Genomic DNA, 23,068 nt, shown 5'->3' on the forward strand with positions numbered 1-23,068 from the left:
CAGCCTAACTCACCCAGTAATACTGCCCATCTCCACATAGGTGGGGACACTAACACATACAGTAATATCCACCTGAGAGAATATAATGCATCAAAATCTTCTAATCTGAGGGACAAAGTGAGGAGCACACATGCAGTGCTCACGTTTGTCCATGGTAAGGCAATCTCTCCACATGCATAAAAGGTTAGGATTATCAAGTGTAGAAAGGTGACAAATGTTACTGTCTTTATTAGCCATACATAGCAAAAAGACTTCTGAGTATTGGCAGGTGACCTAGCCTAGAGTGACACTATTAACAGCAACTGCATAGGTAAGAGTGGGAGCTGATGAATTAGGTGTTAGACAGTTGGGGGTCATTTTATCTCAGTGGGTGGTAGCCATGAGTTGGGCAGGAAGGAGCACTGCTCTTTTGTGGGGGTGGGAAATTATTAATGTAGGTGGGTATATTAGTCTGGACAGGGCAATTAGGGGCTAAATTTAGTATCAAAGTAAGCATTAACTTCAGGGCAGGAAGTGAGGGAGCAAAAAGTTTGAGGCAATGTTATCGGGAGGAAAGGGAACAGCCAGATGTAGTGCAAAAAACAGAGTGAGAGAGAAAGAAAGGATTTGGGCCAGCTGATGCTATATAGAGAGAGGACGTTGAACGCACCAGCATACAGTACTCACTTATTAAATGAAATGTTGGAACCTGTACCTGGAATTTATGGTGCAATCTGGTCCTTCACAATAAAGCATAATTTATTGATATTCAGGGAGAGGACTGCTCCATAGCTAGTGTATCAGATGTAATCTGATACACTCTTTAGAGCCCTCATCTGTAAGGACTATTGTCAGTGTATACTAACACAAATAAAGCATTATCTATGTTATTATGTCACAGTAGCACTTGGATGCTTCAACGGTGACCAGGGTCCCATCATGTTAGGTACTGTACAAACACATCATAAGAGAAAATTCCAGTTGCAAAAACCCTCCATCTAAATAGTTAAGACAGGCAGAGGATGGGAAGGGAAAGAAAGGCAAAATGATTTGCCCTTGGTCATAAAGCACATCAATGGCAGAGCTGAGATAGAACCCAGGTGTCCTGGGTAGTGTCACATCCACTGAACCAAGTTGCCTGTGTAGTAATGCCTTAGACCATCCAAATATTTTTAAAAGTTTTTGTATTTTTTCTTTTTCTTTTTGAAAAGCCAAATCCCAAAGCTTCCATTGACTTCAACAGAGTCAAAATTTTACCCCTTAGTGTGCCTACTGTGACAGACCCAGACCAGTGGGGTACAGGAGTCTGGTAGAGGGCAAATATACTGGTCACTGGATGAGTAGTTTTCTGTTCCCTGAGTGACCAGACCTATTGGGATCCAGGAAGTGGGCGGGCGAAGCCCGCCCACTGCTAAAGGATCCCCCCCAGCCTAAGGGGGGGGTCCACAGGACCTGGAGACCAAAAAATTACGGGGGACAACTAATAAAAAAAACAGGGACAGGAGTGAGGTCAAAGGGTCAAACGAAGCGAACCAGACAGGGACACCGAGCAGAGAACCCCGGACAGCGCCCACTGCTCCTCGAAGGCGTCAAGGGAGCTAGTGGACGCCGCCCAGAGGAACTCCGCCCGGATACGTGAAAGAACGGAGGACCTGAAATACGCCCCACAGTCACAGGAAACTCCATCGGCCAACCTCCTCACTCTGGTTTTATAGATGGCCAGTTTCGCTAGGGCCAGAAGGAGGTTGACCAGGAGATCCCGCGACTTTGTGGGGCGACGGATAGGGAGTGCATAAATAAAAAGGTGAGGAGAAAAGTGCAACGAAAATCTTAACAAAATATCCGTGAGGAGCCGGAATAGGGGCTGCAGCCTGGCGCACTCCAGGTAAACATGCGCCAGGGTCTCCCTCACACCGCAAAAGGGGCAGGTGTCTGGGATAGGGGTAAACCGCACCAAGTACACGCCCATGCTCACGGCTCCGTGAAGGAGGCGCCAACTGATGTCCCCGGTGGGCTTCGGGATCAGAGCAGAATAAAGGCTGGCCCACCGGGGCTCCTCACCCTCCAGAGGTGGCAGAGGGTCCCGCCACTTCGTATCGGGGCGGGACGCGAGGGTGAGGACATGAAGAACATGTAGCACGAGCGTGTATAGATGTTTCCTTGGCGCGGTCCGGAACAGAACCGGCTGCAGATGGTGCAGCCGGCTCATGGCGAATGGACGGGGAGGGGGCTGGTTGGGTCCACGGGGCAGGGGCCCGATGAAAAAGTCTGGGGGCTCGGAGTGGAGGGTGGGCGGGGCGTGCCCTCTCGCAGGACCCGGTCGAGATAGTCCTGAGCAGCGGGCGGCAAAGCGGCCCTCACCTCCTGAAGTACGCGCCGGGGAGTACGAGGTCTGGAGAGCCCCATGCGCTGAGCGAGCGTCAGGGGATCCAGCCAGTCTCCCCGGTCGTAGTCCAGGAGGTCTCCGACTTTGGTGACTCCTGCTAGGACCAACCTCTGGCACACCATGGGGGACTCCGCCACCTGCACACAAAGCTGGGGGTTGTATAGCAGGGGCTCCGCGAGGAGATCTGCCCCCATGGTGGCCGCCACGGACCTGGTCACTGAAAACAGTTTCCAGGTCCGGAGGAGGTCCTGGTAGAAGACTGGCAGCTCGGAGAGGCCTCGCGGAAGACCTCTCGGATGGAGACAAAGGAGCTGCCGGTCATATCGGAGCCCTCGGAAGCGGCGCAGGAAGGAGTGCGCCAATACGCTCCATGCCGGACTACCTGCACCATAAAGGAGCCTCTGCAGGGCCTGGAGGCGGAAGACGTGGACCTGAGCGTGCAGACACTTCAGGCCCTGCCCTCCCTCCTCCAGGGGTAGATGGAGAACCCCCGCAGAGACCCAGTGCAGTCCTGACCAAAAGAACTCCAGAATCAACGTCCGGAGGGTGGTCAGGAAGCCCGGGGCCGGGACCAGGGTGTTGAGCCGGTACCAGAGCATGGACAGGACTAGTTGATTGAGCACCAGTGCTCTCCCTCGAAGGGAGAGACACCGGAGCAGTCCTGTCCATTTCCGGAGCCACTCCGACACCCTGCCTTCTAAACCTAGCCAGTTCTCCGGCGGAGACGGATGCGTGGCAGAAAGGTAAACGCCGAGATAGAGCAGCGGACCCGCACTCCACCGGATGGCCTGAAGCGCGGGTGGGAGGGAGCTCGCCTGCCACCCGTCCCATACCACCAGGCCAGAGCTCTTGACCCAGTTGACCCGGGCGGAGGAGGCCGCCGAATAGATGGTCTGGCAAGCCTCCACCCGCACCAAGTCGCCCGGGTCCTGGACCACGAGGAGCACGTCGTCAGCGTACGCCGACAGGACCAGCCGCAGCTCCGGCTCCCTCAGCACCAACCCTGCCAACCTCCTATGGAGGAGACAGAGGAAGGGCTCGATCGCCAGAGCATACAGCTGGCCCGAGAGGGGGCACCCTTGACGTACTCCTCGCCCGAAGCTGACCGGTTCGGTCAGGGTCCAGTTGAGCCTGACCAAACACTCTGCGGAGGCGTACAGCACCTGGAGAAAACCCACAAACTGGGGCCCGAAGCCAAACGCTCGCAGAGTGCCCAGGAGATACCCGTGGTCCACCCTGTCGAACGCCTTCTCCTGATCCAGGGACAGGAGGGCGAACGACAGACCATCCCTACACCCGAGTTCCAAGAGGTCCCAGACCAGATACAAGTTGTCGAAGATGGTGCGGCCCGGGACGGTGTAGGTCTGGTCTGGGTGGATCACGTCCGCCAGCACGGACCCTAGCTGCAGCAAGATGGCCTTCGCTACGATTTTATAGTCCGTGCTGAGGAGCGAGATGGGACGCCAATTCCGTAAATCGCGGAGGTCCCCCTTCTTCGGCAATAAGGCGAGCACGGATCACCTGCACGAAAGAGGGAGGACCCCGCCCTGCAAGGACTCGGCCAGACGGTGACAAGGTCCGGGCCGAGGACGTCCCAAAACACGCGGTAGAACTCCACGGTCAGCCCGTCCATGCCCGGAGATTTATTGGTGGGCATGCGGCGGAGGGCTTCCGAGAACTCGGCCAGAGTGAGAGGCAGCTCCAGCCGGTCTCGGTCGCCCGCGCTGACCGTCGGGAGTTCATCCCAGAGCATTCTGCAAGCGTTAGGATCGGTCGGATCCAGGGAGAAAAGGCCTGCGTAGAAGGCCCTGGCCCTCCCGCACATTTCTGCCGGATCCGTGAGGGGGGTGCCGTCCTCTGCTAGAAGGCAGGTGACGTGCTTCTTGGCCCCCCTCTTTTTCTCCAGGGCGTAGAAGAAGCGGGAGCCGCAATCCATCTCCCGAAGGAGGCGGATGCGGGATCGAACAAAGGCACCTCGGGCCCGATGGTCCTCGAGGGTCCGGAGCTCTTCCCGCTTCTCCCAGCACGCTCCGCAGAGGGATGGATCACCGGGGCTGGCGGCCAGACGCCTCTCCAGCTCTAAGACCTCCCGTTCCAACTGCCCTATCGCCGCATCCCTCCGTCGGCTGGCGCCCCAGGTGTAGTCACGGCAGAAGAGCCGGGCGCGTACCTTCCCCAGGTCCCACCACCGCCTCGCCAGGCCAGCCAGAACTCCCGGAAGGACGCCACGAAGCCCACATCCTCCAACAAGCTATTATTAAAGTGCCAATAGGCCGGCCCCGGCCTCTCCGCGCAGAGAGAGGCTGTCACGGTGGCTAGATGGTGATCTGAAAAAGGGGCCGGCCGGACGCTGGAGGAGTGGGCCCGGGAAAGATGGAAGCGTGACATATAGATGCGGTCCAACCGGGAGTGGTACGACCGATGGACCTCCACCCGGACAAAAGTGAATGTCGAAACGTCATCCGGGTGGTGGTCGCGCCAGACGTCCACCAGGGAGTGATGTTCGATGATCTCCCAGAGGACATCCGCGGCGGCCGGGTGCTGCTCGGTCCCCGAGCGGTCCCGTTCCTCAAGGGTGGCGTTAAAGTCCCCGCCCAGGACCAGGCACTCGCGAGGATCCAAGGTGCCGAGGAAGGCGGACACCTGCTGATAAAAACACAACCTCTCCGGGCCCAATGTCGGGGCGTAAACGTTGACAAGATTAAGCACAAGCCCCTCCATGCGGGTCCCGGTTGCATGGCACTGGCCGTCGCCTCAAGAGGCTTGGTGGCCACTAGCGGGGTGCCATCTGCAGCCGGGTTGGTGGAAGAGTCCAGGGGCTCCTCGGAGGCGGGAGCGGAAGCAGTGGGTAAGGGGACGGAACATGGGGAAAGGGGGGCCGAGGCGAGGTCGCTCAGATCGAGGCCCGCTGGCAGAGGGTCGTCCTCCCCCTGGGTAACCGGGGTCAGACCCAGGGCCTCGATCTCCTCATAAATGGAGGGGAGATCGCCATCCACCACTCCAGGGCTCTCCCCGCCAGCACCCGAAGCGACGCTCGCCTTGGTGCTTGCAGGGGCTTCAGATTGTAAGGGGGCGAGAGGGGCTCCATCAGGGGCTTTCATAGGAAAGGACTCTGGAGGAGGGACAGTGCTATCCTCTGATGTTGCCACGTCTTCCCCAGCCGGCAATGGTGGACAAAATCCACCCGGGGGCAAAGCGGAAGGCTCAGCATCGGTGCCCCCCTTCCTGGTCTTCCAGGGGGCTACCGCATCAGATGGGAGGAGCGGAGCTCGAGCCTTCCGCTTGCCCCGCTTCCCCTATACTAAGGACCAACCCTCCATGGCATCATCTGGGGGCTGGCTAACAGGTGTTGGGTCAGGGAGCAAGCGCGAAGGTTTAGGGACTCGGGGAGGTAATGGTGGGGTAGCATGTAGGAGGGAGGATTCTCCCTGGGGCATGCCCTCTTCTATGCCCGGCGGTATCCCTACCTCACCCTCCTCCGCAGGCCCCGCCAGATCGCAGGAGGCAGAGGCGGGGCCCTCCCGCTCGTCTAGGTGCACTGGGGGAGATACCCCTTGGGCCCGAGCGGGAGCATTGGTGGGCCGGAAAGGAGGAGGGGCGGCTTCGGGCGCCGGGCAGCTAGGGGCGCCGGCGATGACGGGGCCGGCGCCCTGCCGGGGCTCGGGGGTCCCAGATGTCCCTCCGTGCCGGGCCAAGGGGCAGTCCCTCCGGACGTGTCCCATTGCCTGGCAGAGGTAGCACCGGGCCTCCCCCGTTGAATAATGCACCCGGTAGCGGGCCCCCTGGTAGGGGACCAAGAAGGACCCCTCGAGCGCCTCACCGTCACGTGCCGCCAGCGGCAGTTGTAACTGTACCTGCCGGCAGAATGAGAGGACATGACGGAGGGCGGGGTCTTTGCAGCCCAATGGGAGAGGGCTGACCACAGAGATCGGCCTTCCCAGGGTAGAGAGGGCGGGTAACAGGGCGGCATTTGGAAGGAAGGGAGGGACAGAAGTCAGGACCAGTCGGGCGCCCAGGTCTTCTAGCGGCTCCAGGAGGACGTACACGCCCCCCACCGCCAGGCCCTTCTCCACTGCCTCCTGGGCGGCGGCCTCCGATGCTAGGAAGAAGACGACCTTTCCGTACATCTTGGAGGCCGCCACAATGGCCGTGGGCCCCACCACCCTCGCCAACGCCCGCACGTAGGTCTCCACGTGGGGCGAGGCGGGTACCAGGAGGCAACGGACGCCGTGCTTCCTAGTCAAGGTGGGGAAGGGGCCCCGGCCGCTATAGATGGTAGCAGAGGCGGTGGATGGGGGAGATGACGTAGCGGCAGGTGGGAGGGCCGCCGCCATCTGGGTGTATGCCCTGGGGGCCGGGGGAGGGACACCCACAGAGCTGGTGGAGGGAACAACAGGGAGGGACGCCGCGGCCGGTTGCGGGGCCGTGGCAGTGGGGGCACCCCCTGCCATGGAGGGCCTGGTTTTTTTAGCGGGGCCTTTACCCTTTTTTGTGCCCTGGCCCTTCCTGCCGGCTGGGGGGACTCCCCCAGAGTCAGAGGGGGCGAGGGACGTGGCAGCAGCGGAGGTCACCTTGTTACCCGCCGCTGCCGGTGTTCCAGCAGGGGTGGTAGCAGGTGGCTCAGCAGCGGCGGTTGAGGTAGAGGCTAGGGGGGACGATGGTGGGGCGGGTGGAGGAGGGGCAGCAGGGTCTGCCCGAGAGATCCCACTCGCCTCGTCCCCTGCCATAATGAGGACGGGGGCAGAACAAACACCGGAGGGGGCAGGGAGAGGGGAAGCAGGTCGACCACTTCTCCCCGCTAGGCTGCAGGCAGGGGAGGAGGGCGCCAAAAAGGGGTGGGCTGGATGGGAGCGGGACTATCAAGGGCTAGGGGTCAGTCACTGACTCGGGGAGGGTTTCCGGCTCCTCTAGTCGCACCAAGGAAGGGGGAATATAACAGCATTGGGGGGTGCAGTGAGACAAGGTCAAACTAAAACGGGAAGGGGCACAAGCGCAAGGGAGGGGACATGGGCGCACGAGGGGAGGGGCTAATCAATGCAAGGGGACCACAGGGGAAGGGGAACAATCAGGCTGGGAGTGGGGCAGAGGAACCACGGGGCTAGCTTCAGAGGCTGGGGCGGGTCAAACAAACAAAGGCTGCAGAGGGAAAGGGCGGGGCAGGCAAACAAGCTGGAGCTAGCGAGGGGCTGGGGCAAAGGGGAGGGGTAAAAGGCAGCAAGGGGCAAATGCGTAGGCAGCAGGGGCAAAGCTGGGGGCTTGCTGCAGGGAGGAGGGGGTCAGTCCAAAAGGGGGGGGGCACGTGCACCCACGTGCGCTTGCAATGAAAATAAAGTCTTTTAAGGTTGGCTGCTGTTTCAGGCCCAATGGTGGCAACAGGGCATGGCAAGCCTAGGTGAGCAGCTGAGTCCCAGAGGTAGGAGTTCGAGGCAGATGGTGAGTAGCCGGTGGGGGTGGTGGAGGGGGCAACGATGATGGTGGTGGGGGAGGTCGGGGGGGACACAGATGGACCAGGGGGCAGGCTCCACGCCACACCCCCTGTGTCCCCACAAACACAGTCTAGACCCCCACCACAAGAGCACAGTTCAAAAGTTACTCAGTCCGTAAGGGCCCCCTCCACGGTGGTCTGTGGAATTCCTACGCGCTCCCCCACTGGTAGATGGTCTTCTTCTTCTCCTCCTCCTTGGGGCTTCAGCAGCTCCCAGCAGCAAACACAGCAGCTCCAGGCAGCAGTCCGGTGGCCAGCAGGAAGGACCCCTCTCAGGTGGAGATGGTAGTGGTGGTGTCCACAGCAGCAGGAGCAATGGCTGGGGTTTCTCCCTCCCCTCCTCTGGGGAGTGGGCTAGCAGCCCCCCCCCCCAAGGGGCTGTAACTGGAGCAGCAGCAATCAAGGGTGCGGGGGGTCTAGCAGCCAGCCAGCAAGTAGGTAGCAGAGAAGGGGGGGGGGTTCTGGCCCAGCCAGGGGAGTAGCTGGAGTAGCAACAGTAGCTGCAGTTGTAGGGAGAGCCCAAGGCCTAGTAGCAGGAGGAGCAGGCCCCTACCTTCCTCCCTCCAAGCCAGAGGGCTACAGGAGAGCGATCTATGGGACAGATCTATTAGTCCCAGGTCAAGCAGGGTTTCTGTTCCCTGAGTGACCAGACCTATTGGGATCCAGGAAGTGGGTGGGCGAAGCCCGCCCACTGCTAAAGGATCCCCCCCAGCCTAAGGGGGGGGTCCACAGGACCTGGAGACCAAAAAATTACGGGGGACAACTAATAAAAGAACAGGGACAGGAGTGAGGTCAAAGGGTCAAAAGAAGCGAACCAGACGGGGACACCGAGCAGAGAACCCCGGACAGCGCCCACTGCTCCTCGAAGGCGTCAAGGGAGCCAGTGGACGTCGCCCAGAGGAACTCTGCCCGGATACGTGAAAGAACGGAGGACCTGAAATACGCCCCACAGTCACAGGAAACTCCATCGGCCAACCTCCTCACTCTGGTTTTATAGATGGCCAGTTTTGCTAAGGCCAGAAGGAGGTTGACCAGGAGGTCCCGCAACTTTGTGGGGCGACGGATAGGGAGTGCATAAATAAAAAGGTGTGGAGAAAAGTGCAACCAAAATCTTAACAAAATATCTGTGAGGAGCCGGAATAGGGGCTGCAGCCTGGTGCACTCTAGGTAAACATGCGCCAGGGTCTCCCTCACGCCGCAAAAGGGGCAGGTGTCTGGGATAGGGGTAAACCGCGCCAAGTACACGCCCGTGCTTACGGCTCCGTGAAGGAGCCGCCAACTGATGTCCCCGGTGGGCTTCGGGATCAGAGCAGAATAAAGGCTGGCCCACCGGGGCTCCTCACCCTCCAGAGGTGGCAGAAGGTCCCGCCACTTTGTATCGGGGCGGGACGCGAGGGTGAGGACATGAAGAACATGTAGCACGAGCGTGTATAGATGTTTCCTTGGCGCGGTCCGGAACAGAACCGGCTGCAAATGGTGCAGCCGGCTCATGGCGAATGGACGGGGAGGGGGCTGGTTGGGTCCACGGGGCAAGGGCCCGATGAAAAAGTCTGGAGGGCTCGGAGTGGAGGGTGGGCGGGGCGTGCCCTCTCGCAGGACCCGGTCGAGATAGTCCCGAGCAGCGGGCGGCAAAGCGGCCCTCACCTCCTGAAGCACGCGCCGGGGAGTACGAGGTCTGGAGAGTCCCATGCGCTGAGCGAGCGTCAGGGGATCCAGCCAGTCTCCTCGGTCGTAGTCCAGGAGGTCTCCGACTTTGGTGACTTCTGCTAGGACCAACCTCTGGCGCACCATGGGGGACTCCGCCACCTGCACACGAAGCTGGGGGTTGTGTAGCAGGGGCTCCGCGAGGAGATCTGCCCCCACGGTGGCCGCCACGGACCTGGTCACTGAAAACAGTTTCCAGGTCCGGAGGAGGTCCTGGTAGAAGACCGGCAGCTCGGAGAGGCCTCGCGGAAGACCTCTCGGATGGAGACAAAGGAGCTGCCGGTCATATCGGAGCCCTCGGAAGCGGCGCAGGAAGGCGTGCGCCAATACGCTCCATGCCGGACTACCTGCACCATAAAGGAGCCTCTGCAGGGCCTGGAGGCGGAAGACGTGGACCTGAGCATGCAGACACTTCAGGCCCTGCCCTCCCTCCTCCAGGGGTAGATGGAGAACCCCCGCAGAGACCCAGTGCAGTCCTGACCAAAAGAACTCCAGAATCAACGTCCGGAGGGTGGTCAGGAAGCCCGGGGCCGGGACCAGGGTGTTGAGCCGGTACCAGAGCATGGACAGGACTAGTTGATTGAGCACCAGTGCTCTCCCTCGAAGGGAGAGACACCGGAGCAGTCCTTTCCATTTCCGGAGCCGCTCCGACACCCTGCCCTCTAAACCTAGCCAGTTCTCCGGCGGAGACGGATGTGTGGCAGAAAGGTAAACGCCGAGATAGAGCAGCGGACCCGCGCTCCACCGGATGGCCTGAAGCGCGGGTGGGAGGGAGCTCGCCTGCCACCCGTCCCCTACCACCAGGCCAGAGCTCTTGACCCAGTTGACCCGGGCGGAGGAGGCCGCCGAATAGATGGTCTGGCAAGCCTCCACCCGCACCAAGTCGCCCGGGTCCTGGACCACGAGGAGCACGTCGTCGGCGTACGCCGACAGGACCAGCCGCAGCTCCGGCTCCCGCAGCACCAACCCTGCCAACCTCCTACGGAGGAGACAGAGGAAGGGCTCGATCGCCAGAGCATACAGCTGGCCCGAGAGGGGGCACCCTTGACGTACTCCTCGCCCGAAGCTGACCGGTTCGGTCAGGGTCCAGTTGAGCCTGACCAAACACTCTGCGGAGGCGTACAGCACCTGGAGAAAACTCACAAACTGGGGCCCGAAGCCAAACGCTCGCAGAGTGCCCAGGAGATACCCGTGGTCCACCCTGTCGAACGCCTTCTCCTGATCCAGGGACAGGAGGGCGAACGACAGACCATCCTTACACCCGAGTTCCAAGAGGTCCCGGACCAGATACAAGTTGTCGAAGATGGTGCGGCCCGGGACGGTGTAGGTCTGGTCTGGGTGGATCACGTCCGCCAGCACGGACCCTAGCCGCAGCGAGATGGCCTTTGCTACGATTTTATAGTCCGTGCTGAGGAGCGAGATGGGACGCCAATTCCGTAAATCGCGGAGGTCCCCCTTTTTCGGCAATAAGGCGAGCACGGCTCGCCTGCACGAAAGAGGGAGGACCCCGCCCTGCAAGGACTCGGCCCAGACGGTGACAAGGTCTGGGCCGAGGACATCCCAAAACACGCGGTAGAACTCCACGGTCAGCCCGTCCATGCCTGGAGATTTATTGGTGGGCATGCGACGGAGGGCTTCCGAGAACTCGGCCAGAGTGAGAGGTAGCTCCAGCCAGTCTCGGTCGCCCGCGCTGACCGTCGGGAGTTCATCCCAGAGCATTCTGCAAGCGTTAGGATCGGTCGGATCCGGGGAGAAAAGGCCCGCGTAGAAGGCCCTGGCCCTCCCGCACATTTCCGCCGGATCCGTGAGGGGGGTGCCGTCCTCTGCTAAAAGGCAGGTGACGTGCTTCTTGGCCCCCCTCTTTTTCTCCAGGGCGTAGAAGAAGCGGGAGCCGCGATCCATCTCCCGAAGGAGGCGGATGCGGGATCGAACAAAGGCACCTCGGGCCCGATGGTCCTCGAGGGTCCGGAGCTCTTCCCGCTTCTCCCGGCACGCTCCGCAGAGGGATGGATCACCGGGGCTGGCAGCCAGACGCCTCTCCAGCTCTAAGACCTCCCGTTCCAACTGCCCTATCGTCGCATCCCTCCGTCGGCTGGCGCCCCGGGTGTAGTCACGGCAGAAGAGCCGGGCGCGCACCTTCCCCAGGTCCCACCACCGCCGCGCCGAGGGAAAGGCACGCCGCTGCCCTCGCCAGGCCAGCCAGAACTCCCGGAAGGACGCCACAAAGCCCACATCCTCCAACAAGCTATTATTAAAATGCCAATAGGCCGGCCCCGGCCTCTCCGCGCAAAGAGAGGCTGTCACGGTGGCTAGATGGTGATCTGAAAAAGGGGCCGGCCGGACGCTGGAGGAGTGGGCCCGGGAAAGATGGAAGCGTGACATATAGATGCGGTCCAACCGGGAGTGGTACGACCGATGGACCTCCACCCGGACAAAAGTGAATGTTGAAACGTCATCCGGGTGGTGGTCGCGCCAGACGTCCACCAGGGAGTGATGTTCGACGATCTCCCGGAGGACATCCGCGGCGGCCTGGTGCTGCTCGGTCCCCGAGCGGTCCCGTTCCTCAAGGGTGGCGTTAAAGTCCCCGCCCAGGACCAGGCACTCGCGAGGATCCAAGGTGCCGAGGAAGGCGGACGCCTGCTGATAAAAACACAACCTCTCCGGGCCCAATGTCGGGGCGTAAACGTTGACGAGATTAACCACAAGCCCCTCCATGCGGACCCGGAGGTGTAGCAGGCGGCCTGGCACAGCCTCGGCGACCCCCAGCACCTCGGGCCGTAGGTCGGGGGAGAACAGGGTCGCCACTCCAGCCGTACGAACTGTGAGGTGGCTAAAATAGACTCTGTCCCCCCACTCCAGCCGCCAGCTAGCTTCAGCGGCCGGATCCGTATGGGTCTCCTGCAGGAAAATCACAGAGTACCCCCCCTCCCGAAGAAAGGAGAGCACCTGGCTCCTGCGGAGACCCATCCTACAGCCCCGGGTGTTTAATGTTGCAAAGATGATTGGTGCCATGAGGAGGGCTGGGGGGGATCCTCGCCGGCAGAGACGCTCACGGCCTCCGTCGGGCCGCGCAACAATCCGTGACCTACCCCGTGGGCGATTAAGGAGTCACGAAAGAGGCGGACCCGTTGGTAGGCCGCAGCGGCCTGCCTCCCGGTCCTCTTACCCTCCCCCATGAGGGCCCTCGCGGCCCGGAGGATCTGATGAAAATCCCCCCATCGCTGGAGTGCAAGCTGTACCTTGTTGCGGGAGCCACGGACGTCCTCAAGGAACTCCCGTAGCTCCTCTCTCAGCGTATGGGGGGGTGGGGTTACTGATCTAAGGCTTTCCCCCAGTGGGGCCCCTGTCACAGCCCCGTGGCCCACCGAGACGGGCAAACAGGGGGCAGACCCTCGACGTGGCGTCCGATGGGCCGACGCCACGTGGCCTGCCTCAGATCCCGGCTCACTGGGGGGCGGCGGAGGGAAACTAGCAGCCCCTGGTGGGTCGGGACAGGGAAAAACAAAGGCTGCTCCTTGGGGGTCATCCTCTGGGATAAGGAAGGAGACAGCCCCAGGGGCGGCAAAAGCATCACGGGAAGTGGAGGGGACAGGGACAGGGTCGGTGTCAAGGGTAGGGCTGGAATCAGGAATAGGGACAGGGGAAGGGGTGATATTGGGATCGGGGGTCCCAGCAGCCAGGCCACTGGGTGGGGGGGGTAACACCCCGCAAATGGGCTCAGGAATTTGCGGGGAGGGAGGTGGGCCCTCTGCGATGCCAGGCTCGTGCTCCAAGGCAGATGGTAAGGCCACGGCATCTGTAGGTGGAGAAACAACGGTGGGGCCCCCACCCGGGAAGGAGGTCGGCTGCCCCTCAGCCATGAGGGAGTCCCCTTGTGACTCAGGTCCCGGTTGCATGGCACTGGCCGTCGCCTCAAGAGGCTCGGCGACCGCTAGCGGGGTGCCATCTGCAGCCGGGTCGGTGGAAGAGTCCAGGGGCTCCTCGGAGGCGGGAGCGGAAGCAGTGGGTAAGGGGACGGAACATGGGGAAAGGGGGGCTGAGGCGAGGTCGCTCAGATCGAGGCCCGCTGGCAGAGGGTCGTCCTCCCCCTGGGTAACCGGGGTCAGACCCAGGGCCTCGATCTCCTCATAAATGGAGGGGAGATCACCTTCCACCACCCCAGGGCTCTCCCCGTCTGTACCCAAAGCAACGCTCGCCTTGGTGCATACAGGGGCTACAGATTGTAAGGGGGCGAGAGGGGCTCCATCAGGGGCTTCCATAGGAAGGGACACCGGAGGAGGGGTAGTGCTTTCCTCCGATGCTGCCACGTCTTCCCTAGCCGGTAATGGTGGACAAAACCCACCCGGGGGCAAAGCGGAAGGCTCAGCATCGGTGCCCCCCTTCCTGGTCTTCCGGGGGGCTACCGCATCAGATGGGAGGAGCGGAGCTCGAGCCTTCCGCTTGCCCCGCTTCCCCTGTACTAAGGACCAGCCCTCCATGGCATCATCTGGGGGCTGGCTAACAGGTGTTGGGTCAGGGAGCAAGGACGAAAGCTTAGGGACTCGGGGAGGTAATGGTGGGGTAACATGTAGGAGGGAGGATTCTCCCTGGGGCATGCCCTCTTCTATGCCCGGAGGTATCCCTACCTCACCCTCCTCTACAGGCCCTGCCAGAACGCAGGAGGCAGAGGCGTGGCCCTCCCGCTCGTCTAGGCGCACTGGGGGAGATACCCCTTGGGCCCGAGCGGGAGCTTTGGTGGGCCGGAAAGGAGGAGGGGCGGCTTCGGGCGCCGGGTAGCTAGGGGCACCGGCGATGACGGGGCCGGCGCCCTGCCGGGGCTCGGGGGTCTCGGATGTCCCTCCGTGCCGGGCCAAGGGGCAGTCCCTCCGGACGTGTCCCATCGCCCGGCAGAGGTAGCACCGGGCCTCCCCCGTTGAATAATGCACCCGGTAGCGGGCCCCCTGGTAGGGGACCAAGAAGGACCCCTCAAGCGCCGCTCCGTCACGTGCCGCCGGCGGCAGTTGTAACTGTACCTGCCGGCGGAATGAGAGGACATGACGGAGGGCGGGGTCTTTGCAGCCCAATGGGAGAGGGCTGACCACAGAGATCGGCCTTCCCAGGGTAGAGAGGGCGGGTAACAGGGCGGCATTTGGAAGGAATGGAGGGACAGAAGTCAGGACCAGTCGGGCGCCCAGGTCTTCTAGCGGCTCCAGGGGGACGTACACGCCCCCTACCGCCAGGCCCTTCTCCACTGCCTCCTGGGCGGCGGCCTCCGATGCTAGGAAGAAGACGACCTTTCCGTACATCTTGGAGGCCGCCACAATGGCCGTGGGCCCCACCACCCTTGCCAACGCCCGCACGTAGGTCTCCACGTGGGGCGAGGCGGGTACCAGGAGGCAACGGACGCCGTGCTTCCTAGTCAAGGTGGGGAAGGGGCCCCGGCCGCTATAGATGGTAGCAGAGGCGGTGGATGGGGGAGATGACGTAGCGGCTGGCGGGGGGGCCGCCGCCACCTGGGCGTATGCCCTGGGGGTCGAGGGAGGGACACCCACAGAGCTGGTGGAAGGAACAGCAGGGAGGGACGCCGCGGCCGGTTGCGGGGCCGTGGCAGTGGGGGCACCCCCTGCCATGTAGGGCCTGGCTTTTTTAGCGGGGCCTTTACCCTTCTTTGTGCCCTGGCCCTTCCTGCCGGTTGGAGGGACTCCCCCAGAGTCAGAGGGGGCGAGGGACGTGGCAGCAGCGGAGGTCACCTCGTTACCCACCGCTGCCGGCACTCCAGCAGGGGTGGTAGTAGGTGGCTCGGCAGCGGCGGTTGAGGTAGAGGCTAGGGAGGACGATGGTGGGGCGGGTGGAGGAGGGGCAGCAGGGTCCGCCCGAGGGGTCTCACTCTCCTCGTCCCCTGCCATAATGAGGATGGGGGGAGAGCAAACACTGGAGGGGGGGTAGGGAAGGGGGAAGCAGGTCGACCACTCCTCCCCGCTAGGCTGTAGGTAGGGGAGGAGGGCGCCGAAAAAGGAGGGGGTGGATGGGGGTGGGCTATCAAGGGCTAGGGGTCAGTCACCGACCCAGGGAAGGTTTCCGGCTCCTCTTGTTGCACCAAGGAAGGGAGGATAGAACAGCATTGGGGGGTGCAGTGAGACAGAATCAAACTAAAACGGGGAGGGGTACAAGCGCAAGGGAGGGGACATGGGCGCACGAGGGGAGGGGCTAATCAGGGCAAGGGGACCGCAGGGGGAAGGGAGCAACCAGGCGGGAAATGGGGCAGAGGAACCACGGGGCTAGCTTTAGAGGCTGGGGCGGGTCAAACAGACAAAGGCTGCAGAGGGAAAGGGCGGGGCAGGCAAACAAACTGGAGCTAGCAAGGGGCTGGGGCAAGGGGGAGGGGCAAAAGGCAGCAAGGGGCAAATGGGTAGGCAGCAGGGGTAAAGCTGGGGGCTTGCTGCAGGGGGGAGGAGGTCAGTCCAAAAGGGGGGGGAACGTGCACCTACGTGCGCTTGTAACAAAAGGAAAAGCAGTTTAGGCTGGCTGCTGTATCAGGCCCAATGGTGGCAACAGGGTATGGCAAGCCTAGGTGAGCAGCTGAGTCCCAGAGGCAGGAGCTCGAAGCAGATGGTGAGTAGTCGGTGGGGGTGGTGGAGGGGGCAACGATGATGGTGGTGGTGGGGATCGGGGGGGGGACACAGATGGACCAGGGGGCAGGCTCCACGCCACACCCCCTGTGTCCCCACAAACACAGTCTAGATCCCCACCACAAGAGCACAGTTCAAAAGTTACTCAGTCCGGGAGGGCCCCCTCCACGGTGGTCTGTAGAATTCCTACGCGTTCCCCCACTGGCAGATGGTCCTCTTCTTCTCCTCAGGGCTCCAGCAGCTCCCCAGCAGCAAACGCAGCAGCTCCAGGTGGCAGTCTGGTGGCCAGCAGGAAGGACCCTTCTCAGGTGGTGGTCAATGATGGTGGCATCCCCAGCAGCAGGAGCAATGGCTGGGGTCTCTCCCTCCCCTCCTCTGGGGAGTGGGCCAGCAGGCCCCCCCCAAGGGGCTGTAGCAGCAGCAACCAAGGGTGTGGGTGGGTCTAGCAGCCAGCCAGCAAGCATGTAGTAGAGAAAGAGGAGGAGCAGCCCCCTTCCTTCAGGCCAGAGGGCTACAGGAGAGTGATCTATTATCCCAGGTCAGACAGGGTTTCTGTTCCCTGAGTGACCAGAGCAGGGGCTGCACTAGAGTAATCAGGAACCTGCTAGAACCAGTTAAGGCAGGCAGGCTAATTAGGACACCTGGAGCCAATTAAGAAGAAGCAGCTAGAATCAATTAAGGCAGGCTAATCAGGGCACCTGGGTTTTAAAAGGAGCTCACTTCAGTTTGTGGTGTGAGTGTGAGGAGCTGGGAGCAAGAGGTGCAAGGAGCTGAGAGTGAGAGGGTGACGGTGTGCTGCTGGAGGACTGAGGAGCACAAGCGTTATCAGACACCAGGAGGAAGGTCCTGTGGTGAGAATAAGGAAGGTGTTTGGAGGAGGCCATGGGGAAGTAGCCCAGGGAGTTGTAGCTGTCAGGCAGCTGTTACAGGAGGAACTATAGACAGCTGCAGTCCACAGGGCCCTGGGCTGGAACCCGGAGTAGAGGGCGGGCCCGGGTTCCCCCCAAACCTCCCAATTGACCTGGACTGTGGGTTCTTCCAGAGGGGAAGGTCTCTGGGCTGTTCCCCAACCCACATGGTGAATCTCTGAGGCAAGAAAATCCGCCAATAAGCGCAGGACCCACCAAGATAGAGGAGGAACTTTGTCACACTGGTGTCAGGGGTGGGATCTTGGGGTGCACAGTGCGGCGGAAGAAGGAGGGTGATTTTAAAAAAAAAAGAGGGTTTATTTTTTTCACCACAATGGATGACGTAGTGCGGGCACTGATACAAGCTACGGCGGCCCAGAAGGAGGCTACCCGTGTCCAGGCAGCTGCCCAACAGGAGGCAGTGCGGCTGCAGCAAGAGACTAATCGCCTGCTGATGGACCAGGCTGCTCAAGACCGAGCTATGTTGCGAGAACTGGTAAACCAGGTAAAGTCCCTTACAGAGCTGAATCGTGGCCATGATGGTACGCGGCTCATACGGGCCAGCCATTGGCTGCAGAAAATGACACGGGAGGATGATGTAGAGGCATATGTTCTGGCCTTTGAGAGGACAGCCCTACGGGAGGCCTGGCCTCGAGATCAGTGGTCTGGCATCCTTGCCCCATTCCTGTGTGGGGAGGCCCAGAAGGCCTACCATGATCTGCCTGAAGAGGCTGCGGCAGACTACCCCCAGCTGAAAGCAGAGTTCCTGGCCAGATCTGGGGTAACGACAGCAGTGCGGGCCCAGCAGTATCACGGTTGGAGGTACCAGGAAGACAAAACCCCGCGGTCCCAATTGTATGACCTCATCCATCTCACACGAAAGTGGTTGCAAACAGAGTCCCGGAGTCCGGAAGAGATACTAGCGGTTCTGGTCATCGACCGATACATGAGGGGACTACCACCAGAACTTCGTGCCTGGGTAAGCCAGAACGAACCCTCCAACTATGACGAGGTTGTCGCCCTGGTAGAGAGGCAAAGGACAGCGAGGGAGCTGACCCGACCAGTTAAGGAAGAGGCACCCCGGGTTAAACTAGCAGCACCAATCCCTAAAGTTTGGGTGACTGGGCCACCAGGAGGGCCCAGGTGGAAAAAGAGAGGGGCTGAAGGCCCATCAGAGGCCCCAAAGAGTCGGAGCACTGAGGGAGAAGAGGATCGTGATGTTAGACTACCCAAACCAAGAGACCGGAGAACGCCTAGGACTCCATACAGATGTTATGCCTGCGGGGAGTGGGGACACATAGCTGCACAGTGTCCCAATGCTGAGGAGCCTATGCAGTGTAACCTGGGGAACTGGGCAGATCCATGCTCCCTAATCCACCTTGTGGGGGTCTCACTAACCCCACATATGTATACCAGACCAGTGAAACTAAATGGGGTAGGGACCACGGCACTGGTTGATTCGGGGAGTGCTATCACGCTTATCTCAGGGAAGCTCATGAAGCGTAGTCAGCTGCTGCAGGCTAAACGTACGGGGATAACATGTGTCCATGGGACAGTTAGTTACTACCCCACCAGCCCAGTAAAAATCAAGATCCAAGGGAACACTACTGAGATAGCAGCAGGTGTAGTCCCTAAACTCCCGTACCCGGTGCTCATAGGGAGGGACTTCCCAGGGTTTGGAAACTTACTCCCAGTAGGGGGATTGGAGAAAGATGGGGACCCTAAAATTGGTGAGGCATCCACAGCAGACTGTCAACCCCCAATCTTCTCTGAAATATCCCCAGATTTGTTCTCCACTCCCAGACAGGGTAGAAAGACAAAAAGGGAAAGAAGGGCAGCTAAGGCCTTGGGAACCCGAATACTGACCCAAAGCCAGAGGGTCGCTCTTGTAGGTAGGCGGACCCGCGCAGCTGAAAAGGAGGCCACGCAGGAGGGAGAAGCAGCTGAGTCTGACCCCCACCCTAATGCTTCTGAACCAGTAGAGGCAACAGAGACTGGGCCCCTAGATCTTGGGCAGATTAGCCCCGGGAGAGGAAATTTTGGACGGGACCAGGCAGAAGATCCAAGGTATGACAACATTAGGAAGGAGGTGACTGGAAATAGATGGGGTCCCCGTGGAAGGGAAAACCCAGGGACCAGGACCCTACTTCATAATGAAGAAGGATCTCTTATACCGGGTTGCACCAGTACAGGGGCAGAAGGTACAGCAGATCCTAGTACCTCAAAAACACCAGAATGCTGTATTAAGTCTTGCTCATAGTCATCTTTTTGGGGGGCATTTGGGGGTAGAGAAGAAAGACCCTGGCACGAGTCCTACGACGGTTCTTCTGGCCCGGAGTACATGAAGAAGTGCGGAGGTACTGTGCCTCCTGCCCGGAGTGTCAGCTGCACAGTCCCCGTCCCCACTTGAGGGCACCTTTAATACCCCTTCCCATCATAGAGGTCCCCTTCGAGCGAATAGCCATGGACCTAGTGGGACCCCTGGAGAAGACGGCTCGGGGCCACCAATATATACTTGTTGTTTTGGACTATGCTACTCGCTACCCAGAAGCCGTCCCCCTGCGGAACACGGCCTCTAAAACTATAGCCAAAGAGCTGGTGGGGAACTTTGCCCGAATGGGGCTACCGAAGGAGATATTAACCGACCAAGGAATCCCATTTATGTCGAAGCTAATGAAGGACCTCTGTACGCTGCTCCATATACATACCCTGAGAACTTCGGTCTACCATCCGCAGACTGATGGGTTGGTAGAAAGGTTTAACCGAACCCTCAAGGCTATGATAAGGAAGGTGGTAAGTCGGGATGGGAAGGATTGGGACACCCTACTACCCTACCTTATGTTCGCTATCCGGGAGGTACCTCAGGCCTCTACTGGGTTTTCCCCCTTCGAGTTATTATACGGGCGTCACCCCCGTGGCATACTAGATATCGCCAAAGAGATCTGGGAAGAGGAACCCAATGAGGGGAGAAATATAATAAAGCATGTAATGCAGATGCGAGACTGGATAGCCCGGGTTACCCCTATTGTACGGGAACATTTGGAGAAGGCACAGGAGGCCCAGCGAACCCATTACAATCGCCAGGCAAAAGTGCGACAGTTCCAACCAGGGGATCGGGTTATGGTGTTGGTACCCACGGCAGAAAGCAAGCTTCTGGCCCAATGGCAGGGGCCCTGTGAGGTGGTTGAACCCGTGGGGGAAGTAACCTACAAGGTGCGGCAGCCAGGACACAGAAAACAAGAACAGATTTATCACGTTAACCTTCTGAAACCCTGGCATGCACAAGAGGCATGCACAATGGTCCAAAGAGACCTAACCCAGGAAAACAAGCCTTCCAAACAGGTGAGAGTGTCTCGCAATTTAACACCAGACCAGAAGAATGAGGTGTCTGAGATGATCTTCCGGAACCAAGATGTGTTCTCGACAAAACTGGGTCGAACAACCGAGACATATCACCACATTGTCACGAACCCTGGGGCCAGAGTAACAATGAGGCCCTATCGGGTGCCAGTGGCAAAAAGGGAGGAAATAAAAGCAGAAGTAAAAAAAATGCTGGAGTTAGGGATCATCGAAGAATCCCACAGTCAGTGGTCCAGCCCCATCGTGCTGGTGCCCAAACCTGATGGCACCACAAGATTTTTGCAACGAGTTCCGGCGACTAAATGAAGTATCCCAGTTCTACGCTGTGATGGGTTGGATCACAGAAACCCCCTTGGGAGCTGCCACCCAATGTACCAAGACTACTTCTGCTCCTGTTTTCCCTGCCAGCTCAAGACTCCAGGACCCTGTCTTGCTGAGCCAGACACTCCAGTCTGCTCTAACACGGACCCAGGGTCTGGATCACTTGTCCCAAAGCTGCAAGTTTACCTGAAAACAGCTCACAGTAGTGTGCTTGTCTTTAGCACTCAGATGCCCAACTCCCAATGGGGTCTAAACCCAAATAAATCCATTTTACCCTGCATAAAGCTTATGCTGGGCAAACTCATAAATTGTTCGCCCTCTATAACACTGATAGAGAGATATGCACAGTTGTTTGCTCCCCCAGGTATTAATACATACTCTGAGTAAATTACTAAATAAAAAGTGATTTTATTAAATACAGACAGTAGGATTTAAGTGGTTCCAAGTAGTAACAGACAGAACAAAGTAAGTCACAAGCAAAATAAAATAAAATGCGCAAATCTATGTCTAATCAAACTGAATACAGATAATCTCACCCTCAGAGATGCTTCAGTAAGTTTTTTCTCAGACTGGACACCTTCCAGGCCTGGGCACAATTCTTTCCCCTGGTACAGCTCTTGTTGCAGCTCAGGTGATAGCTAGGGGATTCTTCATGATGGCTCCTCTCCCCCTCTGTTCTCTTCCACCCCTTTATATATCTTTTGGATAAGGCGGGAACCCTTTGTCCCTCTGGGTTTCCACCCCCCCTCACTGGAAAAGCACCAGGTTAAAGATGGATTCCAGTTCAGGTGACATGATCACATGTCACTACAAGACTTCATTACTCACTTGCCAGCACACACATATACAGGAAGACTCACAGGTAAACACAGTCATCTGCAGACAATGGTCCTTGTTAATGGGAGTCATCAAGATTCCAAACCATCATTAATGGCCCACACTTTACATAATTACAATAGGCCCTCAGAGTTATGTTTTATATTTCTAGTTTTAGATACAAGAGTGGTACATTTCTACAAATAGGATGATCACACTCAGTAGATTATGAGCTTTGTAATGATACCTTACAAGAGACCTTTTGCACAAAGCATACCCCAGTTGCATTATATTCACTTATTGTCAAATTTTTCTAAAACTATCCCAGTTACATTATATTCACTTATTATCATGTTTTTATAAAACCATATAGACTGCACAACGTCACAGACGCGTACCCCATACCTCGCATAGATGAGCTAGTGGACCGTCTGGGTAATGCCCGGTACTTGACTACCCTAGATTTGACAAAGGGGTACTGGCAGATTCCCCTTGCAGAAGACGCAAAGGAAAAGACTGCGTTCTCTACACCAGAGGGTCTTTTTCAATATACTGTCCTCCCTTTTGGACTACGTGGGGCCCCAGCTACCTTCCAGCGCCTCATGGACAAGCTATTATGCCCGCATAAGTTATGCTGCTGCCTACTTGGACGATGTGGTCATTCATACCCCAGACTGGGAAACCCACCTGGAGAAGGTGGAGGCAGTCCTCGATACCTTCAGGCGAGCTGGCCTTACAGCAAACCCTGCCAAGTGCGCTGTAAGGTTTACAGAGGCCAAATATCTTGGCTACATTGTGGGAAAAGGTCTGGTAAAACCCCAAGTGAACAAGTTAGAGGCCATCCAAAATTGGCCCCGACCAAGTCGCAAGAAACAAGTCTGGGCGTTCCTAGGTGTGGTGGGGTATTACCGACAATTTATCCCCACTTTGCCACAAGGGCAAGCCCCCTGACAGACCTAGTGAAAGCCCGTGGACCTGATCTGGTGAGATGGTCTGACGCAGCAGAGGAAACATTCACAGACCTACAGACTGCCCTCTGCAGTAACCCCGTACTGATAGCCCCTGATTTCACCAAGGAGTTTATCCTGCAGACGGATGCATCGGAAGTAGGGTTGGGGGCCGTTCTATCACAGATGGTCGGGGAGGAGGAACACCCAATTCTATACCTCAGTCGGAAACTCCTTCCAAGGGAACAAAAATATGCAGTGGTGGAGAGAGAATGCCTCGCTGTAAAATGGGCCATGGAAACATTGCGCTACTACCTGCTCGGGCGCAGATTTGTCCTCGTGACCGACCATGCCCCTTTTCAATGGATGCAGTGGAACAAAGAGAAGAACACAAGGGTGACCAGATGGTTCTTATCCCTCCAACCTTTCCAGTTCCGTGTGCAACACAGAGCAGGGAGCCATCATGGCAACGCCGATGGCTTGTCACGTGTGCACTGTCTGGCGTCCCAAGCTGCCCAACCCCTTGGCGTTGAGCAGGGGGGAGGGATATGTGA

The sequence above is a fragment of the Emys orbicularis genome, chromosome 1, assembly GCF_028017835.1.
Source record: "Emys orbicularis isolate rEmyOrb1 chromosome 1, rEmyOrb1.hap1, whole genome shotgun sequence".
Taxonomy (NCBI): domain Eukaryota; kingdom Metazoa; phylum Chordata; order Testudines; family Emydidae; genus Emys; species Emys orbicularis.